The sequence below is a fragment of the Grammomys surdaster genome, unplaced genomic scaffold (assembly GCF_004785775.1).
Source record: "Grammomys surdaster isolate TR1022 unplaced genomic scaffold, NIH_TR_1.0 129, whole genome shotgun sequence".
Taxonomy (NCBI): Eukaryota; Metazoa; Chordata; class Mammalia; order Rodentia; family Muridae; genus Grammomys; species Grammomys surdaster.
In genome coordinates, this window is record NW_021604587.1 from 9695558 (window position 1) to 9719970 (window position 24413).

Here is a 24413-nt window from a genome sequence, read left to right on the forward strand (position 1 = left end):
AATAACAAAGAAGAGGGGAAAAAGCCAAGTCTCCAGTGATTTAAAATATGGCAATTAATTCTTTTGATAGGATTCTCTGTAGATTTGACAAAGATGAGAAAAGAATCAGTAGTCTTGAAAATATGTCAATCAAAACTTTTTAACAAATAGAAAACTTCTGAAAACAAACAGAAGAAGAAATTAAGAAAAATGAAATAAGTATTTTTGAAAACTAAAAATCTAACATACTTATAACAGAAGACTTGAAGGTAAAGAGAAACTAGAGCAGAATATTTTGACTAAGAAATCAAAGCAGACATTAAATTACAGATTTTATAAGCTCAAAAACATCAAGCAGAAAAATATAAACAAAGCAAACTCAAATCTATGATATGCAAAGTGAAAAATTTAAGACTAAGATAAAAATCTTAAGGTAAGCCAGAGGAGATCCAACATTTTACATTAAACATTTTCTTTGGAACTATGTAAGCAAGAAAATTATAGAATAAAATATTTAAAAGTTTCAAAAAATAAAACCATAATATTTTGTCCAATATATCTCAGATATAGAAGATACAATAGAAGAAATTGGTGCGTCCGTGAAAGAAAATGTTAAAGCTAAAAAATTCCTGACAGAAAATCCAGAAAATCTGGGATACCATGCAAACACCTAACCTAAGAATAATAGGAACAGAAGAAGGTAAATAGTCTCAGCTTCAAAGCCTAGAAAACATGTCCAACAAAGTACATTTATTAAAGAAAAATTTCCCCCAACTAAAGAAACAGACAAACATACAAGACGCTTATAGAACACCAATTAGAATGGAACAGAAAAGAAAATTCTCCATGATATAATTATCAAAACACAAAATCTACAGAACAAGGAAAGAATATTAAAAGTGGCAAGGGGAAAAAGGCAGGTAACATACAAAGGCAGATCTATGAGAATTACACCCAACTTCTCAACAGAGACTCTAAAAGCTAGAAGAGCCTGGATAGATATCTTGCAACCTCTAAAAAAACCCCACAAATGCCAACTTTCACTACTATACCCAGCAAAACTGTAAATCACCATAGATGGAGCAAACAAGATATTTCAAGACAAATCTAAATTTAAACAATATCAATCCACAAATCCAGCCCTACAGAAAATACTAGAAGAAAAACTTCAATGCAAGAAAGATAACTAGATTCACAAAAACACAAAAAATAATTAATTCCATACTAGCAAAAACAAGGAAAGGACATACACACACGCAGAGCAATTGACTCAATTCCCCAATAAAAATACCACACAGGCTAACAGAATGGATGCAAAAGCATTATTCATCATTCTGCTACATAGAAGAAGCACACTTCAGCAATAAAGATAATCGTTACCTCAGAGTAAAGGGCTGGAAAAAGGTTTCTAAGCAAATAGACCCAAAAGGCAAGCTGAAGTAGAGATTCTAATATCTAATAAACTTTCGACCAACATTAATCAAAAGATGCAGGGAAGGACACCTCATACTCATCAAAGGAAAAATCTACCAAGATAAAATCTCAATTCTGAACATCTTTGCCCCAAATACAAGAGCACACACGTTTGTAAAGAAATATTACTAAAGCTTAAATTACACATCAAATGCCACACAGTAGGAGACTTCCACACTCTACTCTCACAAACTGACAGGTCATCCAGACAAAAATAATGAAACTAACAACATTAAGAATCAAATGGATCTAACAGGTATCTACAGAATATTTCAACCAAACACAAAAGATTATACCTTCTTCTCAGTATCTCATGGATCTGACTCTAATATATTGACCATATAGCTAATAACAATACTCCTCAGACTATTCCAAAAAGCAAGTCTCAACAGATACAAAAAAATTGATCACAATGGATTAAAGCTGGACTTCAACAACAACAGAAACACCAGAAAGCATACAGACTCATGGAAAGTGAACAACCCTCTAATTGAAAGAAAGAAGAGACTTTCTAAAATTAAATGAAAGTGAAGGCATAACATACCCAAATTTATGGTACATATGAAAGCAGTGCTAAGAAGAAAGTTCATAGCACTAAGTCCCTCCATAAATTAGAAATCTCTCATCCCATCAATTTAAAAGTACACCTGAAACTCTAGGAAAAAAAATGAAGCAAACACACTGAAGAGAAGTACAACGCAGGGAATAATCAAACTCAGGGTTGAAATGAATCAATTAGAAACATAGAAAACAATACAAAGAATCAATATAACCAAGAGCTGGTTCTGTGAGAAAATCAACAAGAAAGATAAAACCCTTAGCCAAATTAACTAAAAAGACAGAGAGTACCAAATTAACAAAATTAGAAATGAAAAGGGAGACAGAACATCAGACACTGCAGAAATTCAAAGAATCATTAGATCTTACTTCAGAAACCTGTACTCCACAAAATTGGGAAATCTATATAAAATGATTTTCTAGACATATAGCAATTACCAAAGCTAAATCAAGATCAGGTAATCTATCAGAATAATCCCATAACCGCTAAGGAAATATTAACAGTCATCAAAAGTCTCCCAACCAAAAACAGCCCAGGGCCAGATGGTTTTCATGTAGAATTCTACCAGACTTTCATTGAAGAGGTAATACCAATACTCCTCAAACTATTTCACAAAATATAAACAGAAGAAACACAATTTAACTCATTCTATAAGGCCCCAATCACCTTGAACCGAACCCCAATAGCTCAGATTCTAAGATCAACAATTTATAAATGGGACCTCATGAAATTGCAAATCTTCTGTAAGGCAGAGAACACTAACAATAGGGCAAAACACGAGCCTGCAAATTGGGAAAGGATCTTCACCAACACTACATCTGACAGAGGGCTAATATCCAAAATTCATAACTAACTGAAGAAGTTAGACACCAACAACCCAAATAACCCAATTAAAAAGTAGAGTACAGAGCTAAAGAGAAAAATCTCAACAGAGGAATCTTGAATGGCTGAGAAACACTTTATCAGGAAAATGCAAATCAAACCTTTTCTGAAATTCCATCATCAGAATAGCTAAGATGAAAAACTCACGTGATAGCACATGGTAGTGAAGATGTGGAGCAAGGTAAACATGCATCCGTTGTAAGTGGGAGTGCAAACTTGCATGGCCACTTTGAAAATCAATTTAACAGTTTCTCAGAAAACTTTGGATAGTTCTACCTCAAGACCCAGCTATACTACTCTGGGGCATATACCCAAAAGATGTCCCACTATACCACAGGAACAGTTGCTTAACTATGTTCATGACAGCTTTATTTGTAATAGCCAAAAACTGAAAACAACCTAGATGCCCCTCAACTGAAAAATAGATAAATAAAATGTGATACATCTTCACAATGGAGCTATTAGAAAACCAAGACATCATGAAATTTGCAGGCAAATGGATGGAACTAGAAAATATCATCCAGAGTAATATAATCCAGACACAGGATGACATGCATGATAAGTACTCACTGATAAGTAAATATTAGCCATAAAGTACAGGATAACCTACAATATAGAAACCCAAAAGAAGTTAATTAACAAGGAGGGCCTAAGGGAGGATGCTTGAATATTATCCAGGACAGGAAATAAAACAGACATAGGAGGTAGATGAAGGGAAGAACCTGGTGGGAGAAGTGAGTGAGAAGAGATAGGGATAGGGATCAGGTTTGGGGAAGTAGGGTGAAAAAAGGCTGAGAGAGACAAAAAATTGATGGGGGCCATCTCTGGGAGGATCTGGAGACCTTGGACAGGGAAGGCTCCTGGGAGTCTGTGGTGTGACCCTAGCTGGAACTCCTAGAAGCAGGAGATATGAAAACTGAAATGTAGCCAGGTGTGACAGTAGAACATCCAGTAGAGAGAGGAGGATACCAAGCCACTCACAAAATCTTTGATCCAAAATTTTTCCTGCCTGCAAGATGTGCAGGGAAAGTGATGGAACAGAAATTGAGAAAATGGCCAAACAATGACTGATTCAACTTGGGAGCCATCTCATGATTGAAACCCAACCTGTGTCACTATTAATGATACTCTGCTATGCTTGCAGGTGAGAGCCTAGCATAACTGTCTCCTCAGTGGCTTCATCCAGCATCCAATGGAAACATATATGAAGACCCACAGTCAACTATCAGACAGAGCTCAGAAGTCTTGTGGAAGAGTTTGTGGGGTAGGATTGAGGGAGTTGGAGGAGTTAAAGACACCACAAAAACACCTATAGAGTCAACTAACCTTGGCCGACGGGAGCTTATAGAGAGCGAAGTACCAAGCAAAGAACATGCATGGACTTGACCTAAGCCTCTTACATATTTGTAGCAGATGTGCAGCATAGGCTTTGTATGGGTCACTTAGCAATTGGAGCAGCAAATGTCTCTCATTCTGTTGCTTTCCCGTGAATCCTCTTCCCATAGCTGAATTGTCTGTTCAGGCCTCAATGGGAGAAGATGTTCTTGGTCCTGCCAGGACTTGATATCTCAGGTTTATATCCATTATGGATTCGTACCCATTATCTCCTCAGAGAAGGTAATAATGGTAGAAGAGATTTGTGAGGGTGTGACTGGGAGGAGAGGAGGGAGGGAGGCTGTGATCAGGAATGTAAAATGATGGAGGGGGGGAAGAGAAGGAGGGAGGGAGGGAGGGAGGGAGGGAGGGAGGAAGGAAGGAAGGAAGGAAGGAAGGAAGGAAGGAAGGAAGGAAAGAAAGAAGGAAAGAAGGAAGGAAAGAAGAAGTTCAAGGATCTGAGTTAGATTTATAACACCACAAGTCCATCAGTATGCATCTGTAGTCCCAGAGCTGGTAAGAAAGAGAAGTGTTCCTGGGCACTGGTAGGTAGCCACTCTACCTGAATCATTGAGTTCTAGGTTGTGTGAGAAGCCCTGTTCCACAAAGTAAGGTGGAGAGCAAATGAGCAAAATAGGGAATGTCAGCACATACACAAAGAGTAAAAGACATGTCAGATAGACAGACACAGAGACAGAAAGAGGATAGATAGATAGATAGATAGATAGATAGATAGATAGATAGATGGTGGATAAATGATAGATAGATGATAGAGAGATTAAGAGATAGAAAGAGATGATAGAAAGATTGATAGAGTTAGGGACAATGTCTATGCTTAGTAGAAATAAAATCTGTGGTATCTATATGGGCAGGTGGCTCAGTAGTTTATTATTAGACAGTTCAGTAATTATGCTTATGCTATCTGATTTGAAAATATATGTACAAGCAAAACTATCTTCTTTAATAGGCATCACTATGCTTGTTAAACATTATTCCCTGAAATGGAAGCAGCTAATATGTCTGTCCTTCCATAGGTGAGTGCATAAACAAACAGTGGCATTTGTACAATGAAATATTATTCAGTGACAAAGGAAATGTAACTATCAATCCAAGCAAAAGCATGAACTAATCTTAAATGCAAATTGCTCAGTGAAAGAAGACAGTTTTAGGAATGCATTTTGTGATTCAAATCATGTAGCAACTGGAAAAAGAAGATTACAGGAATGGTAAAATATCACTGTTTATTAGACCTGAGTTGAGAGATGGGCATGGGAAACAATTATTTTTTAAAGACAAAAATCTCACTAAGTAGCTCAGGCAATCCTAAACTCATGGTCTTCTTGCCTCATTCTCCTGAGTACCAGGATTACAGGACTGTACCACCATGTCTGGGGAGGCAGAGTCATTTGTTTAGGTTAGTGAAGCTGTTCTTAGTTATAGTGCAGTGAGGAGGGTTGATAAGTTCAGTAAAACCCCAAAAGACTTTAGAACACAAAAGTCAAGCTTGGGATATGCAGATTAAAATCTAAGTGCTAAGGAGGCTTAAAGATTCCCAGGGTGGAATGCAAAATGTAACAACACATTCTAACTTTATAGCACACATGAAACAACTTCACTGAAGGAGATTGTGGGAGAGGTAGATGCTTACCTAAGTACTTTTGAAAATTAGTAGTCTCTAAGACTAAAGACAAATGAAACAGCACATAAGCTCCACACTCTGCTAAATGAAATTATTTTCCATAAGGGTACAGCTTAACAGTGCTAATATTACTGTACATGTTCTCAAGTGGAAAATTAGGTAGATTGATGATGGAAAGTGGGAGCTGGGCTTCTCATTGTTGGAGTGCAGGGTTTCTAACCAGCAAGAGGAGGGTAAGTAATTTGTGTTAATGGGCTAGAGCTGGAGACATCAATATGAACTCATACTTAGCTTAATGAAGATGTGGATGGCTACATCTAGAAGTATTTATAGGTATGTGTCCATGTGTGGCTTCTTATAGAGACATACGTTCTCTAAGAGAGTAGTAAAAAGGGCCCAGAAGCATCAATATTGCAATATTTTTAAGCATACCTTCAACTAGGTCTTGGTTTCTAATGTAATTTTATTTCAAATAGAACTAGAGATTCAGATAAATATTGATTCTAGGTCTGGGGACAACGACCCTGGAAACCTTACAGGGAAAGGAAATGTGGAATTATTCCAACCAACAAACCAATTAGTCCAAGTGACTACTAATGACTAGATGCTGTTAAAAACAAAAACAAATAAGCAAACAAACAAAACTAGAAGAGTAAGCTGAAATGTACCTGAGGCTAGATCTAACATAGTGTAAGAAACAAGGTAAGTGATTAGGAAAACAAGAAGTGAATGCAAACCCAGGTTTAAAATCCAGGAGAACATATTGCCAAAATAATTGATCAAATAAACAGATAATTAGAGGCAATGTTATCTGTTACTTGCAGAAGAATCCTAAGTTATCCATGTAGTTGCTGGCTGCCAAAAAGTGGAATACAGCTCTTCTTCCTTATCTCTGGTTACACAGTGACTTGTACTGAAGCATGGAGTAAGGAAAGGGAGAAACAAACAAACAACAAAAACCTGACTTCTGAGTGATATACCTGGCAAAAACCACCTCAGAAGGAAGAGCAGGATAATTTCATCATGAGTACCATCTTAAGTACGTGTAGTTTAGACATAATGGGATGTGAATGGCACTTCCTCTCAAACATCCCCAACTCCAATTTAACCCAAAGATTTCAGATAAGGCAGATCGCAGAACCATTTATAAAAGTATCTTGTGTAGTAGCCTCCAAACTGCCAAGGTCATCAAAGAGAAAAAAGACTTAGGCATTATCTTAGTTTGGTTTCTATGGTCATAGCAAGCACTTACTGACCTCACTGATTAAAACCAACTTGGGAAGGAAAGGGATTTCAAAATTCCACATTCTTCAGGCAGGAAACTGGATAAGAAACTAACGCAAAGGCCATCATGAATGCTGTTGGTGGGCTTGTTCTCTCTGTGAATTACTCAGTCTGCTTTCTTCTGTAATCCAGGACCACCAGACCAGGGATGGCACAACATACAGTGGGCTGGCGCATTTCACACCAATCATTAATCAAGAAAATGCGCCACAGACTTGCCTACAGGCCAATCTGATGGAGTCATTCTTGTGACTGAAGTTCCCTCTTCTCAAGTGACTCTAGTTTGTGTCAATTTGACAAAAACTAACCAGCACAGTCACTTCACTACGGAATGTAATCATTGAGTGTAAATTGGATGGGATTCCAGAACAATGCAGGATGTAATGTTCAAAAGAAAAGCTCCGAAGAAAAATTATTAAATTGTGAGTAACAATATACCAAGGTTGGTTAATTATTTGCAACAAGTATATTACACCAACTCCAAGGGTAAATGGGAAAGGGTCGGTAAGAGATATGACAAATTTAAAATATTTTTCTTAAGTCTATAACTGTTCTAGCAATGTTCACTTTAAACATTCCAATATTTTAGGGTTTTTTGTGGCAATCATAGATTGAAGACAAGCTTATATAGTTATGAATTCAAAGAAAGCTGTTTTCTGAGAGAGCTGATTAAATTTCTGACTTAAAACCATTTTGCATGTTTCTATAAACTTTTGGACATCAGGTGAGACAGGATGGCAGCAAATATGAATAGTCATGCATCTTGTTACTTGTCTTTTATCTAGAGGGAAATGTAAGGGTTGGTAACAGAACACTCCTTTGTAATTCCTCACTATGTGGTCCTCCCTTATGCGGTAGAGATGAACTTCAGCTCACCTTGAAACATTGCTATCTGGCTCACTTAGAGTGCCTGTCTATTAATGCTGACATTTTCCTTTGAAACTCCATTTTCATGCTTCAGGCAATAGACTACTGAAAAAAAAAGTCAGAAAAGGCAGCTTGAAATTTATGACCTTATTGTACTTATGAAATTACAAAAAGGAGCCAGCCTTGTCTGAGCTAGCCACAGACGAGTGTAGCTATAACTAAAATTTACAGGTTGCATAAAAAGAATCACATCAGCAGAGTGCTGTAAATTCTAGATGTCCAGTCACCCTAGGAAATTCCTAATGGTTCATCATGCCCTGAAGTTTAAATGGTTGTTCTTAAGAAGCAAAGGTAAGTGACAGGTTAGATACATAAGCCAACGGTGATACCATTTCATTTCTTGAATTTAGAATGGATGAATGGGTGGAATAACCCACTTAGGAGAATTGAATAGATGTCTGTGGGGGGTGTTTTTCTACCTCCTAGCTCTGGGTAACCAAAGTACAAGGCCATAAGAATGCTGAGATGGAAAAACACAGCCTCACCATCAGAGACATGACTTTTACATGTGCCCACAATCTGATCACATGTGGTAACACACTGCAATGAACCTGATGAGGGATGGAATCCCTGTGCAGATTGATCTAAATGAATGTCTTGAAAAAGTTTATTTTTAAACTAAGAAAATTGAAGGCTACTGAAGAACTGTAAATGATTCTATTTTTTTAACTTAAGAATATTATTAAGTTTAGTGTGAAACAAAAGAGAAGACTGTAACAGTTACCTGAGTGAGAGATAGATGAAGTTCGAGTAGGACAGTCATCACAAAGATGGAAAAAAAGATTGTCGTTCTATTATTTAGTCTCCAATTAGAGAGAAGAGTAAAATATCATTCAGTTGATTGACTGGGGCAAGATGATATTTGTAATGGTTATTCCTGGTTGTAATGAACTACAATGCAGAATTGGAGGGCTCACCTGTGATCCATATCTTGAGGCTAGAAGACAAAAGTTTCTGACATGGATCTTGGCATGGAGATCTTGAGGCATAATGGCCATGAAAAGCTTAGGCCCAGGCAAGGTAGTACGTACCTTTAATCTCAAGAGACTGGGGTAAGGAGATCTCTGAGTTCAAGGTCAACCTGAGACAAAGCAAGTCCCAGATCTAGGCATGGTGGTACACATCCTTTAATTTTGGCCACATTTTCCGCTGGAGATCTACATAAGGAATCTACTTGTACAGAAGACCAGCAGAAACAACTAGCCTCGTGGGACTGAGCAACTACTGGATTCTTAGACTTCCCATTCACAGATGATCGTTGTTGGGTTAGTTGGATAGCAGACTTTAAGTCATCACTATAAATTTCCTCAATATAGAGAGCCATTCCTTAAGTTCTCTGACTCTAGAGAACCCTGACTAGTACAATGTTGATGCCTTCATTTAGTCAGAGATGAAGGAGAAGCAGGGTCTTAAGTCAAGTTGCCTAGAAATGGTCTCTGACATGGATCCATGTAGGAGGAATGTATAAAGGTGCACTCAGGAAAGTAATGAAGGAGGTACTGGGTACAGAGAATGTCCATCTCGGTTGAGGTTGGAAGCGAGGCCTCTGTTGGCCATGTGGGTGCTACAAATCTAGAAGGAGCCTTTTGGAATGATGTGAATTGGAAACAAAGATATAGAAACTCTACATCCCCTCATCAGTCTGTACCATTGCCCTAAGGGTGCTGCCTGGAGAAAGACAAACCTCTGAATAAACTAGTTCCTTGTAGTCTGGAGCAAATCCCAGTAAATTATACCTCTGCATATGTCTCTAGCAGTATGAGTTCTGGCTTGGCCATGAGAGTGAAGTTGAAAGATACTAAAGCATCTACTACAAAGTTATTTTGGGAGTGCCATTAAGAGTTACAGGATTCATTAATTTGTGTCAGTAGAAAAGATTCTCAACCCAAGACTATTGCAACATGAAATTACCTATGCCAGTTCTAAATCCACTCCAGTTGAAAGAGATGTCTAACTCCCATTAGTGTTACTTGTCCTTTTGAGTGTATGAGAACACCTGATACAAGCCTCAATAACATCCAAGTATAGATAGATATGAGCACTTAACTGTTCCTGCTAGTACTGCTGGTGATTAGAGGATAGATTTTAGCAGAAAACCAAAGTCGTTGATGTGGTTATTGTTCATAAGCCATTACTGAGACAATAAGAACATACGTTTTCTGGTAGACTTTAGAAAGTAAGAATGAGAAACAGGTCTAGGGATCAAACAACCACTTAGTAACAACTGACTTTTGGTCCTATGAAGGCTCGATACCCCAGCAAAGGGGGATGCTAGAGCAGTAAGGCTGGAGTGGGTGGGTCAGTAAGGGAGCACCCTCATAGAAGCAGGGCAGAAATGGGATAGGGGGTTTGTGGAGGGGATACTGGGAAGGGGACAACATTTGAAATGTAAATAAATAAAATAACCAATAAAAATAAAATAGATTTACTAGTCAATTGCTGTTACTGTTTTATAGGTTTATATGTTATTTTTAAGTAGTAAAGTTGTTTTTAAATGACAGAAGAGGATCAATGTTGAAAAGAAGGTTTAAGAATATCATAGAGACAGCAAGAAAATGATCATGGTTCAACGAAGGTAATGGTTGGAATATCCACAGGTACCCAATCTCAACATGGTTTTGTAATTAATGGAGACACCTTAGTTGTTTGCAAACTCCCAGGTCATCCAATTACTTCCTACCATCTAAGGGTATTATAAAACCACACAAAATTTTGATGTTGGCCTTGTCACCATATTAGGCAACAGAAAATTTTGTTCTCAGGACAGAAACAATGATCATGGTTTAGAACTTCTGGTAGGAAAAGTTTATGCTAATACTGAAAAACAGGTGGGGTATGGGGTGAGCAAGAAAAGGAAGATCACCAAAGCAGCCAGGTTCAAATTGCATAGAAGGATTCGAGAACTGTTGGAGCCCAAGAACATCAGAGAGAAAATACAAAATTCCAAGGGAAGAAAAAAAGAGGAGGGGAGAGAGACATTGCTCATTTGAGACTATTACTGAAACAGTCTTAAATCCAAGAGTGAGAGCATATTAAAATAAAGCATTTACTTTAATGAATGTAATAATGAATGAATAATGATTGGGTAAGCATCTCAAATACACACACACACACACAGCTGTGTATACCTGAGTGTGTGTGTCTGTGTACTTAAATGAGTGAGTTCTGGCTTGATTTCTGAAAACACTGTGAGAGACTTAGGGTAACTACTTTATTTAGGAAGTGATACATGAAGCAATAAGCAGGACAAGAAAAATGGAAACCAGAAGAAACCAAAAATTTTGTGCACATTAGCAAAGGCACAACATTTAACCAAATACTTCTCAAAGGCTCATGGAATATCTTTTAAAGTATCCACCAGTATCTTCAACATTGCGAACTGGTGTAGAGCTGTTCTCTGAAGGCATCCATCTCTACCATTCTGACTTGACACTACTGACTTCAGAGATGGTCCTGAAAAAAAGATAAGAAGACATTCTTATCCCATATTGATGATAGGCTACTACCTATGTAAGGAGAGTTATAGAGACAAATCCTCTGAGACTCCCAAAGGACTAAGCTGAGCAGCCTGCCATAATGTACCAGTTGCAGAGACGATTAATGGTTGATAGCAGAGGGGACTGATTGAGTCAGTGGGCCTTGGGAATAGGAAATAGTTAAGAGTCCAGGGTCTCCACATTTGTTTTCAGAGTCCTGACATGATCTTCAGGTGTAGATAGAATACAGATGCAGCTGGGGTCTTTTTTTGAAAAGATAAAGGAGATGCATAGTTAAACAGTCATGGTCAAAGTATGGTCTGAATATAGAGGCATCTGCACCTACCCAGAAACTATGTCTATCATAGTTTCTGAAACCTACATGAAATGAGAGGAAATAAGGTTTCTGATAGGAAATACTAAGGGAGTGCCACACATGTAAGGTTTCACATCTTAGGTCTTTTGATTTTGAGATCCTGACTTCCCATTTCCAAGACCAGAGTGCAAAGTAGCAGTTAGCTGGAGTCATAGGGTGAGAACTGAACAGTCCAGAGGCTGCAATTCCCCTGTTATCTTCATGCAAGCTCAGTAAATACTTTCCTGGCAATTCTGTTCTTCCTAATTAACTGGCCAAGCTCAACCTTTGTAAGCAGTAGTACAAAAGGTAAACTCCAGCTTGCTTCCTGCCAAAATCATCACAAATCCTGAATTAGTCGGATGTGAATTAATGAGCTTTTAGCAGGACTTGGGTTTTGTCAGACATATTGATCCTGGAGTGCAACAGCCCATTAAAGGCTATAATTAAGATGCAGTTTCTGTTTGAAGATGAAGTGCCTGGGCAGGGACAAATTGTGAGATGCTCCTGCCTGTTAGGCTGACAGGCAATCAGAGGATGAACTTGTATGCAGAGTTTCTCTTGTTTTTCTCATGACAGGAAATGACAGCCAAAATTCAAATGAAACAAATGGCGGTTACACAATTATTTAGACCCTAAAAGCAAGAAGAGCTTTTCATCACAAATTACTGGTAGAAACTGAGTTTTCTTATCAAGTCAAAAAAGAACCATTCTGCCTTAAATACTTGCTCTCAATACTGAGAAGAGGTTGCTTAAAGCAGACTCCTCTAGATAAAGATTGCCTTCGTAAGAAAAAAACAAAGCATTAACAAGTGTCCGGAGTGTTCATATAACATAGGCTGGGCCATGGCTTTTGAGGAGATGGGCTGCATGAACTGTCTAGGAGTAAACTGTGCAGACCTGGAGTGTAGGATGCATTGTCTGTAGCAAGCTGCCAGGAGGAAAAGGAAAACAAAGTAGACACCATAGCACTTTAATTTGGATGATTCAAGAAGTATCCTTCTTGCCTCCACTAGACGAATTCCATTGTGATTTTTGAGGGATGTAAACGGGTCTGAGGACCTAATGAGATGAACCTGAAAGGAAGGAAGACTCCCAACTACAGCACTATGGCCTGGCCCCAGAATCTAGTACAAATAAGATCTTTTGGAATTTGAATTTGAATATTAAAAAATATATAAAAAATTGTATCTGTATTAAGGAGAAAGAAATGAAGTAGTTCTAAAAAGCTTCAGATTAGACTATATTCCTTTTTCTCTGTTACTATGTTGTTACTATTCCAATTAAAGCTCCTTGGGATGTTGGACCTCTAACTTGAGTAATTCTGATTGGGATACTAAAAGATCATAGTAGCCCTTCTTGATCAAGTCTTACATGGCACCTGAATATAACTGATCTCCGATTCACAAGATCAGTATGGTTCATGAGATTACTTTAAGAGCAAGTCAATAAAAAAAAAATAGGAACTTCACTTCACAGGACTTGATGTTAATAACTCAGTTTGTTGGTAGTTGAAATTACTTTAAAAAGTAACAAGACCGTTCAACCTAAACTTCTATTCAATATTTATACTATCAGAATATTAAGATCACATTTAATATGGATTCCATTTCTGTAAGATTTTAAGTGGCTTTTTAGGATCCTAGACAATTGTCCTTGAAAAATCTGTGATTATATAATTGGTTTCCTTCTTCACTGACCTTCCTGCGCCTAAGAACCTTTAGTTTTCCTACTTGATGGCCTTTATTCTCCACCCAAATGGTCTCACTTTCCTCTTATATCCTGTGTGCTTTATTTCTATCTTGCTATCCCCCTTCTTCTTCTTTAATTTCTTCTTCTCCTGGCCCTCATCCTACACACACACACACACACACACACACACACACACACACAATTTATATGAGAGAAAATTGTATCTGGCTTATTTTGCTTAACATAATGATCACTCTTTATTTTCATCCATACTCCTTGTAAATGTCCTGTAAATCATTTTCTTCATTGCTGAATGAAATTCAATGTACTAGATTTTATTTACTCATTCAGCTGTAGATGAGGATCTAGGTTTGTTCCAGGCTTAGCTGTTGTGAACAGTTTATTGACAAACACAATTGCAAGTATCTCTATTATATGTTGACTTATAATCTTTCAGATATATACCCTATAATAGTATTTCTGGATTATGTTATGGTTGAATTTTACTTTATTTAAGGGTGTTCCATTTTGATTTCCATAATGGCTCCCAAATTTTTCATTCTTGCCAATAGTGGACAGGTGCTTCTTCTTTCCCCACGTCTTAACCAGCATTCGCTATGATATTTTTTTTCTTGACATTCTCCATTCTGGTTGAGGTCAGATGGGTTCTCAAAAGCAATTTCAGTTGGCATTTCACTGATGACTAAGAATGTTGAATGCTTTTTCAAGTATTCATTGGCTATTTTTTATTTCTTACATTGAGAAGTGTCCATTCAGTTTGTTAACATATTTATTGATTCAATGGCTTGAAATTCAATGTTTATTTTTTGCTGTTCTTTACATATACTGGATATCATTCTCTTGTTTGATACGTAGTTGGCAAGGAACCTATCCAATTTGATGGGTTCTTCTTCACACTGGTGATTGTTTCCTCCAAAGTGCAAAAGGTTTTTAAGGTTCTGCAAACTAATTTTTAAATTCTTGTCATTTTTTTCCTGAGTTACTGAAGTGCTTTTCAGAAAATGCTTGCCTACATCAACATCTTAATATAGTTGGTAGATTCCTACAATGTTTTTACTGTTTACTCATAACAGGTTCCAAGTTTCAGGTCTTACATTAAGGACTTTCATCCATTTTTAATACTGTTTTCTGTCAGATGACGGATATGGATCAAGTCTCATTTTTTTTCCCCACATGGAACTCCAGCTTTCTAGAAATATTTTTAGAAGATGATTTTTCCCTGTGCATATTTTTAATGCATTCTTCAAAATATGCAAATTCAATTTGTGTATGTGTTTTTTATGCTGGAATAATAATAAAAGACTAGATAGTATGATACTTCCAACATTTCTCTTTCTGTTTAGGGTTACTTTTGGTTATGTGTCCATGCTTCTTCCATATGAGCTTTTGAGTTGTTTTTCTAGTTTTATAAAGAATGTCATTGGGATTTTGATGAGGACTGAATTAAATCTATATGTGTCTTTTGTCAATATAACTATTTTCAGAATAATAAGTATAACATAGAACATAGGAAATCTTTCTGTCTTTCTGTGTGTTATTTAATATATTTCTTCAGTATCTTAAACTTTTTGTTTTAGAGGCTTTTTATCTTTAAGTAGATTTATTCCTAATTATTTTCTTCCTTCAAAGCTACTATGAATGGCATTGTTCCACTGTGCTTTCTTTCTGGGCAAGTTCATTATTGATACATATAGAAAAGCTACTATTTTTTGTACATTAATTTTATTTCCAGATATTTTGAGAAAGGTCTCAGGTCTCACTATTTCTGGTAGGTTATCTAGGATCCATGAAATAAGACCATGCCTTCTGGAAACAGGAATGCTTTGGTTTCTTCCATTATTGTTTTGGGAATTTTATTTCTTTCTCTTGTCTTTCAGGTAAGTCTTCAAATACTCTATTAAGCCACAGTATTGAAAGTGGACATCCTTATCTAGCTGTCAATTTCAGAGGTTATTCTTTTGTTTTTTTCTCATTTAGTAAAGTACTGGCTGTAAGTTTGTCATATATAGCCTTTAATAGTATCATGTATGCTACATGTATTTCACATTCTTCAGGGATTTTACAGTAAGTGATGCTGAATTTGGTCAAACTCCCTTTCTTAATCTAATGAGATAATCGTGGGGTTTCTTTTCTTAAGTATATATTGTCTTAAATTAATTATTTTATTTATTTATATTCCAAATGTTGCCCCCTTTCTGGTCTCTCTGTCCACAAGTCCTTCATTCCAACACCCCTCCCCTTTGCTTCTGAGAGGGTGATCACCCATCCACCCACCCACTTCTACCTCACCCTGCTAGCATCCCTGCTTCCTAGGGTATCAACTTTCTACAGGACTAAGTGAATCCTTTTCCACTGAGGCCAGACAAGGCAGTCTTCTGCTACATATGTAGAGGGAGCCACGGACTAGCCCATGTATGTTCTTTGGTTGTCAGATAAGCCTCTGGGAGCTCTGAGGGAGTCTGGGGTAATTAATATTGTTGTTCTTCTGAAGGGGTTACAATCCCCTTCAGCTCTTTCAATTTTTCCCCTAATTCTTTCCTAAGGGTCTCTGACCTCAGTCCAATGGTGGAATATAATGTCTCAGTCAGCTGTTGGTAGAGCCCCTCAGAAGAGAGCTGTGCTCGCCTCGCATCTGCAAGCACAACATGGCATCAGTAATAGTGTCAGGGCTTAGGGCCTGCACATGGGATAAATCTCAAGTTAAATTGGTCTCTGAATAGCCTTTCCTTCAGTCTTTTTGCTCCATTTTGTACCTGCATTTCCTTTACACAAGAACAATTCTGGATCAAGAATTTTGAAGATGGGTGTATGGCCCCCATGTCTATCTACTAGAAGTGGTCTCAAGTCTTCACAGACATGGAAAGAGTATTTCTCAACTTCATATGAAATAACAAAAAACCCAGGATACCCAAAACAATTCTCATCCACAAAAGAATTTCTAGGGGAAACACCATTCCTGACTTCAAGCTGTGATACAAAGCAATAGTGGTAAAACCCTCATGGTGTTGGTACAGCGACAGACAAGTTGATCAATGAAATAGAATTAAAGACCCAGAAATAAACACACACATAGACACACACACAGACACACCTATGGACACTTAATCTTTGACACAGAAGCCATAACCATACAGTGGGAAAAAGAAAGCATCTTCAGCAAATGGTACTGGTCTAACTGGTGGTCTGCTTGTAGAAGAATACAAATTGATCCATATTTATCACCTTGTACAAAGCTCAAGGCCAAGGGGATCAAGGACCCTCACATGAAACCAGATACACTACATCTAATAGAAATGAAAGTGGGAAATAGCCTTGACCACATTGGCACAGAGGAAAATTTTATGAACAGATCACTAATGGCTCAGACTCTAAGATGAGCAATTGACAAATGGAACCTCAGGAAACTGAACAGCTTCTGCTGAGGCAAAGGACACTGTCAATAGGGCATAACAGAAACCTACAGAATTGGAAAAGATCTTTACTACCCTACATCCAATAGAAGGCTAATAACCAAAATATAAAAGAACTCAAGAAATTAAATTTTCTTAAGTTATCACATTTTATTTGCAGATATCTTATTGAGAATGCATGTATCCCTGATCATCTGAGATATTGGCTGGATAATATTTTTAAACAAGAGAATTTATATACCTGTTTTATACTGTAAGTCATTCTGAGTTTGGCTTAGAAAGCATTCCTCACCATCATTGTGAAACATATTTCATTATTGCTACCTCTACATTTCTGCAGTGGGAACATTGGTAAGGTTATATTCAATATCCAACTCCAATGAGTCATTTTTGTTGCATGAAAATCCTTCTTTGGTTAGAAAACTTCTCTCTCGATGTCTATTTATCCCATGATCATTGACCCATTTCCTGATCAACTAGACATCAAAATCTCCTTTTTCTAATTATCTGCCCTTGAGAAACCCAATTTTATATAGTCAAACTTTTGTGAGGGATACTACAATCAGGTTTCCTACATCACTTTCTGAAAGCTATATTTCTTGAGATCACTTGTGGTTTTCACATTGTGAAATGAAAATTCTTGCTTGACATGACAGGTGACCACTCTTTCATCCCCAAGACGCGCACACACACACACACACACACACTCACACACGGCATATATACACATATACACACACCATATTTTTTTTCCTGGCTCCTATTTCTCAGCTCCTTTCCTAGCTCTTTCATATAGTATATGATATGGTATATAAAATGATGCCTCAGATTTCAAGCTCTGGTTCTTTTTACTCTTCTGTTATCAATTTTTCATTGACTCACAAGACTTCATGCTTCTTAAACAATATTGTATAACATTCTTAATTTTAATGTTCTTTTGATTTAGATTTCAATATCTACATTTCTAATCAGCATCTGCCCCTTGATATCTAGCAGAAACTCCAAATATAACATGCTAAAATGTTGTTCTTATTCTCCTTGTTTTTCAGCTTACCCAGTGTTTTACTGCTTCCCAACATCATTCTCTTAGTTGTTCAAGGAAAAGCTCTTGTGTCAATTGGATTCATCCATTTGCTTTGAAGGTCACAACAATTCATTAAATCCCAAATAGCATACCACTGAAACAAATAGATTCTGACTCTTTTTTGTGTCCTAACTGCTATCACCTGTTCATATCACCCTTGCTTCTAGTTTGGGTTCTTAGGAGTTAGCACAGTCATCCAGACATTATTGATCCTAACAATTCAGTTAACATTTAAGGCATCCATATAACATCTCTAATGTGATTCATCTGAAGGCTTTTCATCTCATTCACTATCAAACATGGGAAAACTAATAGCTACCTTTTAAAATTAATACCTTTTTATTATATCAAAATTTCATATGTGTCTTATCACAAGGTTGTTTAACAGGACTTTGAAGGAGCACTTAGAAATGAATAGTCAAAGAAATAGAACAGTTCATATATTTCATGTTGGATTTGATGGATAGTAGGCAATCAAAGAGAAACAGGGCTGGAAGGCCCAAAGGTAACAAATGTCGGAAAGAAGATCTCTGCAAGGTTTGCTTGTTCATATTCTTTGTGTCATTGTGTATCTTCAGAAATAAAGATATTCCTTTCCTAGGAAAATGGAGAAGTTTCCTCTCAGGTGTAATGCCTTATGACCTGCTTATGGAGAAAAGGTGGGTGATAGGGCATACGGAAGTCTTGTCTTGTTTGATATACTTATTTCTTCTGTGCTTAAGATTTCTTGTTTTTTTTTTTTATTGTTACTTTGAACATATCACAAATGTTCCTACCTGTGATGGTTTGAATGATAATGCCCTCCCCTCCACCATGTGCTCATATATTTGAAAACGTGGTCTCCTTTTGGTGGAAGTATTTGGGAAGGTTTCTGAGGTATTTCACTGTGGGTGGGCTTTGTTATTTCACAGCCCATGTCATGGACAGTTAGCTCCCTCTGCCTCCTTATAACATCATAAAATATGTGCTCTTAACCAATGATCCAATGCTATGACTGCCTACCTGCTGCCATGCTCCCCAAGTCATAGACTCTAACCCTCTATAACTGTAAGCCCCTCAAAATTTATTTTTAAAGTCGCCTTGGCCATTACATCTCTTCACAAATATACCTGTCACTCCTCTCTTGTGTGCTTATTCCATAGCATAGCTCTGTTTTTTTAGCCTTCACCCATAATGTCTTAGAAAGTCACCCTCTGGATAAGGTTTTATGTATACATACTGGACACTTACTATCCCTTGCTTTATAAAACTACTGACAATGTCTTCAACACAAGTGAATAATAGAAACTGCGACTTAATTATAAAAACAAAAATCTCCGTATAGCAAAAGGAGCAATGACCATAGTGAAAGAGCAAACTACACAAAAACAAATAAACAAAATAAACAAAATAAATAAATAAATAAATAAATAAATGAAAATCATTTATCATTAAGGTACTAAATACAAAAAAAAATGACAATCTACAACTCACAGCAATATAAACCGAAATAGCATGAACACAAAGTACAAACAACCTGATTTAGTAATAAGAAAAAAAGCATGAATTAGTTTTGCAAAAAGAATATACAAATGGTCACTTAGCATATAAAAAGTGTTTAAAATGATCAGTTATCAGGGCAAGACAAGTGCAAATCAGAAGATGCCATACTATATGTAAGTTATTTTATTATAACAAATATTTCATATAGGACCCAGTGAATGAATGTTTTTGAGTTGGTTGGATGCCAGGATATAGTGTGATAGAGATGGTCTGGGCATTATACAAATTATAATATGTTGATCTGGGGGTGGGAAGAAGGTGTTAGGATTACCATTGTAACATTTTGAAAGGTTTAGCATTGGTTTTAAACTATATTTTCTATCTCCAAAAGTTTATCTTTATCTTAAGGAATCTGAAGTTCTAGTTTAAATACTTTTCTCTTGTGCCATAAAGCATTTGCTTCAACAAATAGATTTGAGAAACTTAAATAGAATTTATCTGATTTTTTTCCCAACAATTATGCACCTAATGATTCTGACTGCTCATTAAAACTTCAGTGTTGCTTTTCTTTAGTAATTGGATAGTATTGTCAAAATTTTGACACCAGTAGAAGACTTAATAATTATTCTGAATATATGACTCTATACGGACCATGAATTTTAGTAGATTTTTGTCTTTATAATATTGAATATAAATGAAACTCGTTTACATAAATACTTTTGAATGTAATAGTAATTATTACGTATTATTCAAAGTAACACAATTATTCACAGACTTTTACCAATGTTTAAAGCTTAGCTCAATGATAGATAACTAACAATATGCTGACACACTTTGTATTAAATTCATTATGTAGTGAATATTTAGAAAAGTAAATACAATAGTTCAGAGAGTAAAGAACAATGAATCACACCGGAATGTTCAAGTTCAAGTAATTTTCTAAAATAAATAGACATACTAGATGAGGAAAATTGGCTTTGTCTCACATCAAATATACAAGGACACAGAAAAAGACATCACCTTAATATCAATTGGTGTGCATAAAATACGTGTTTTAAAAAAGAAAATAAAGCATATTTTCTTACATACTTTTGATCACAAAAGCATAGTAGAATTCAAACTTACTTGGAAAACAAAAGCATTGGTATTTTATTGAATTCCCAGGAAGAACATAGCTGATGAAACATGCTTATTTAGGATCTCCAAATTATTCCACATGGTAACTTCATGATTCTAGGGAGTGGATGAACATGGGGAACATACCGTGTAAATGTTAACTAAAAACTAAGACATTTCCCCAGAGACTATGTTTTTCTCCCAGAGATGTTAGGCATCCTTATGGCGATGTATTTTAAAGTAACTTTAGGAGTTTTAGAATAGGCTGTTTTCATCACTGCCCCTCTCTGAACTCTAACACAAGTATTTAGGAGGCTCCTGATTTATGCCTCCCATCTTCTCCCTCCTTACCTCATTCTAAATGACAACAATGCCACCATTTTAATGGGTCTTTTACTTTGTATCTAGTAGGTCATCTTCCTCTGCTTTTGTGGAAACAGAATATAATTCATTTTTGTAATAGTGAGACGTGATTTAAGTACCTATAAAATGCAAGTCCGTGTCCTCAGTCAATGGCAATACGGTCAAGTGTAATGCTGCTTGTCCTTTCTGATCTTTCCCATTTACTCCTCAGAAGTCACTGTTGTCAACATTCCCTTTCAGACACTGAGGTCTATTATTTAAAGAACACTAGAAGTTGGCATGTACCTTCATTCAAAATACTCCACGACAGAAGAAGGATAGCTGCTGCATAACAAAATGACTCCCATGAAGGACTTAGTGAATCAGGAGCACCAGATGTATCACTTTCCAAGCCGTTGGCCATGGAGCTGGATGCTTTCTCATTGACATTAAGTGGCTTCCTGAGGATGCAGAAGAGTTAATCATATCTACTGAAAGTCTCTCTCTCTCCCTCTCTCTGTCTCTCCCTGTCTCTCTCTCCCTCTCTCTCTCTCTCCCTGTCTCTCTCTCTCTCTCTCTCTCTCTCTCTCTCTCTCTCTCTCTCACTCTCTTGCTCTCTCTTGCTCTCTCTTTCAATCTCTCTCTGTGTGTATGTGTGTGTGTGTTACTTTGCAACAGGCTTCTTACATAAGCAGCAAAACAGAATTAGAACATAATTCTCATATTTTCTTAACAAGTGCTGAAATCCTCTTTGTAAAGAGCAGGCAATAGCAATTCTCAGAATGGTGAAATAATTTGCAAAAAAAAAAAAGCCACTATAATAAAGAGAAGAAACAAATTTTGAACCATCACTTTTGATATCAAGTCTAAGGCTTTTTTGCTAAAAAAAAAAAAAAATTGTGTAGGAAAATATAAATGTCCTAACAGGAAACATGTATTACTTTTAAGACAGAATATTGCCACCAATTTCCTGTAATAGACTATCCTCAACTGTTGTTGTTTGACTTTCTTCCTTAATATGTTGGCCATTCTTTGAACCTTCAAAAGCATGTGTTTAAATTCTTTATGAAGAAGAAATAGATCTAGTGCTACTAGAAGCTTTATAACGCAATAAGCTCCATGAAAGCAAGGATAGTTCACTTTTTCTTTCATCAAAATATCCTCCATGGTTAACGGGATGTTTCTCATATATTACTTTGATAACTTTTGTTAAATAAATGAAGAGGTAGAATAAATCATGATTTTTGGGCCAATAAGGCGATCAGTGGGCAAACCTACCTGCTACTAACCCAGAGGAACTGAATTCAACTTCCGGAATCTACAAGGTAGTGAGAGAAAAACTACAAGCCATCCTCTGATTTCCACAGGAAAACATACACACACACAGACACACACACACACAGACACACACACACACACACACACACACACACGGGGGGGGTGATAAATACATGTAACAAATAAAATGAAATGAATCATTTTCTGTTGGTTAATTGATGGTAAAGGGACATCATAAGAAAGCTCTCATTATCCACATTGTCAGTGATACAGAAAACCATCTATGCAGAGATGATGAAGGAAAATATTACGATAGATTCAGATGCATAAAACAAACAGAAGGAGTGGTGGGAAGTTTAGGATTAACATTAGGTTTGTAAAGCTGAGGCCTATAGGTAGCAGAACAAGAGGAAGGCCAGAGTATGGGAAAAGGGGATAGGACTCAACTTCTTAGCAAAAATCTCAATGAACAGAAAATCAATTAAAGAAGTCTGTGGCAGCAGTCATGAGCATGAGTTCTTGGGGCAACAAGATAGAAGCAGAAATGCAAAATCAATCAAGCATTTGCTTTTGGTAGTTACAGTTTAGGGAAGACACACAATGCAGATTGGGTAAAGCCAGGAACATTATACCTATATTTGATCTAAGCAAAACAAAACAAACAGAAGTACATTCAAGCATACCCCAGACCTCAAAACATGGTTCTATAAGCACCACCTTCTCTGGCAACGTACTTCTTTGAAAATAGAATGATGCTTCAGTTTATCACCTTATGTTTTCAAAGAAAATACAGGGTGGTGAATATTATAAAAGATTAAAATAAATATTAAAGAACATATACTGAGAGGCCAGAGACTCCTCCCTACAAGTTCATACCTCTAATAGGATGTAATTGTTATCTGTTTCCTGTTTGCTTTTATAGATAGAAAATGGAAAAAAATGGCTAAAAATCCCACACTTATTATATTACTTAGATAAAGATATGGCACTTTGAAACAAAATGCTATGTAAGAGAGAAAAATTATAAAGCATTATTATGTCTTTAAATGTAAAATGTTATGGCAGAAATTTTAATAATTTAGCCTGTGCCTTCCAGGGCCATCAGTCACACTAAGGACAACAAAGAGGTTACCTTTAGGAGATTCTTGCATCATAGTCTAAAAAGATGTAGATTTCCATGCAAGACACAGGCAACCTAACTGGAGATGAATATGGCCCAGACTGTATTAAAATCCTTCACTGCAGTTCTACTGTTCAGTGGAGAATATAAGGATGGGTAGTCACACTGGTTAGCAGAACTCATTACAGACATACTAAATTATGCATTGAAGAGCTACTTTAGAATGCAGAAGGACATTAAGTTGCTTGATGAAACCTGAATTTTGCCTGAGCTTATGCCATTATTAAGAGTACTCCTCTGCTTGGCACTGCGGGAGTATAATAAATGAATTGGTCAAAGGTCAAAGTGCTTATCTAATTAATGGCTTTCTTCTCTTCCTCCTCCCCTTTCTTCTCATTAATATTATAAAAGCAATATATGCATATTATAAAAGATTAAAATAGTATTAGAGAATAGAAAATGAACGGCCGGAGATCCTTCTCTACCAATTCATAATCCCAATAGAATTTTACCACTATCAGCTACTTGTCTACATTTATAATTATAAAATGGAAAAAATGTCTAAGAATCTCATATTTGGCATATTTTTCAGATAGATAAAAATGTGGCATTTAGGAACAAAATGCTTCATAAGAAAAATCACAATGCATTAAAGACTTCTTAAAATTAAAAATAAATTACATTATAATTTTTAAAAATGTATTCAAAGAATAGAGGAGAAAGTCCAGCCTATAGTCTACAATAATGACCAACCCAGCAAGATATTCCCAGTGGTACAATACTGGCCCTTATGTCTTAAAAAACCCAATAGCTGTCTTATTAGATTTAAGGGCTTATCAATAGAAAAGCATTTGTGCTTGATACTATAAACCTATCTAACTAAACATGGCTAGTGAAGTCATATACCCAATGACTGCCAG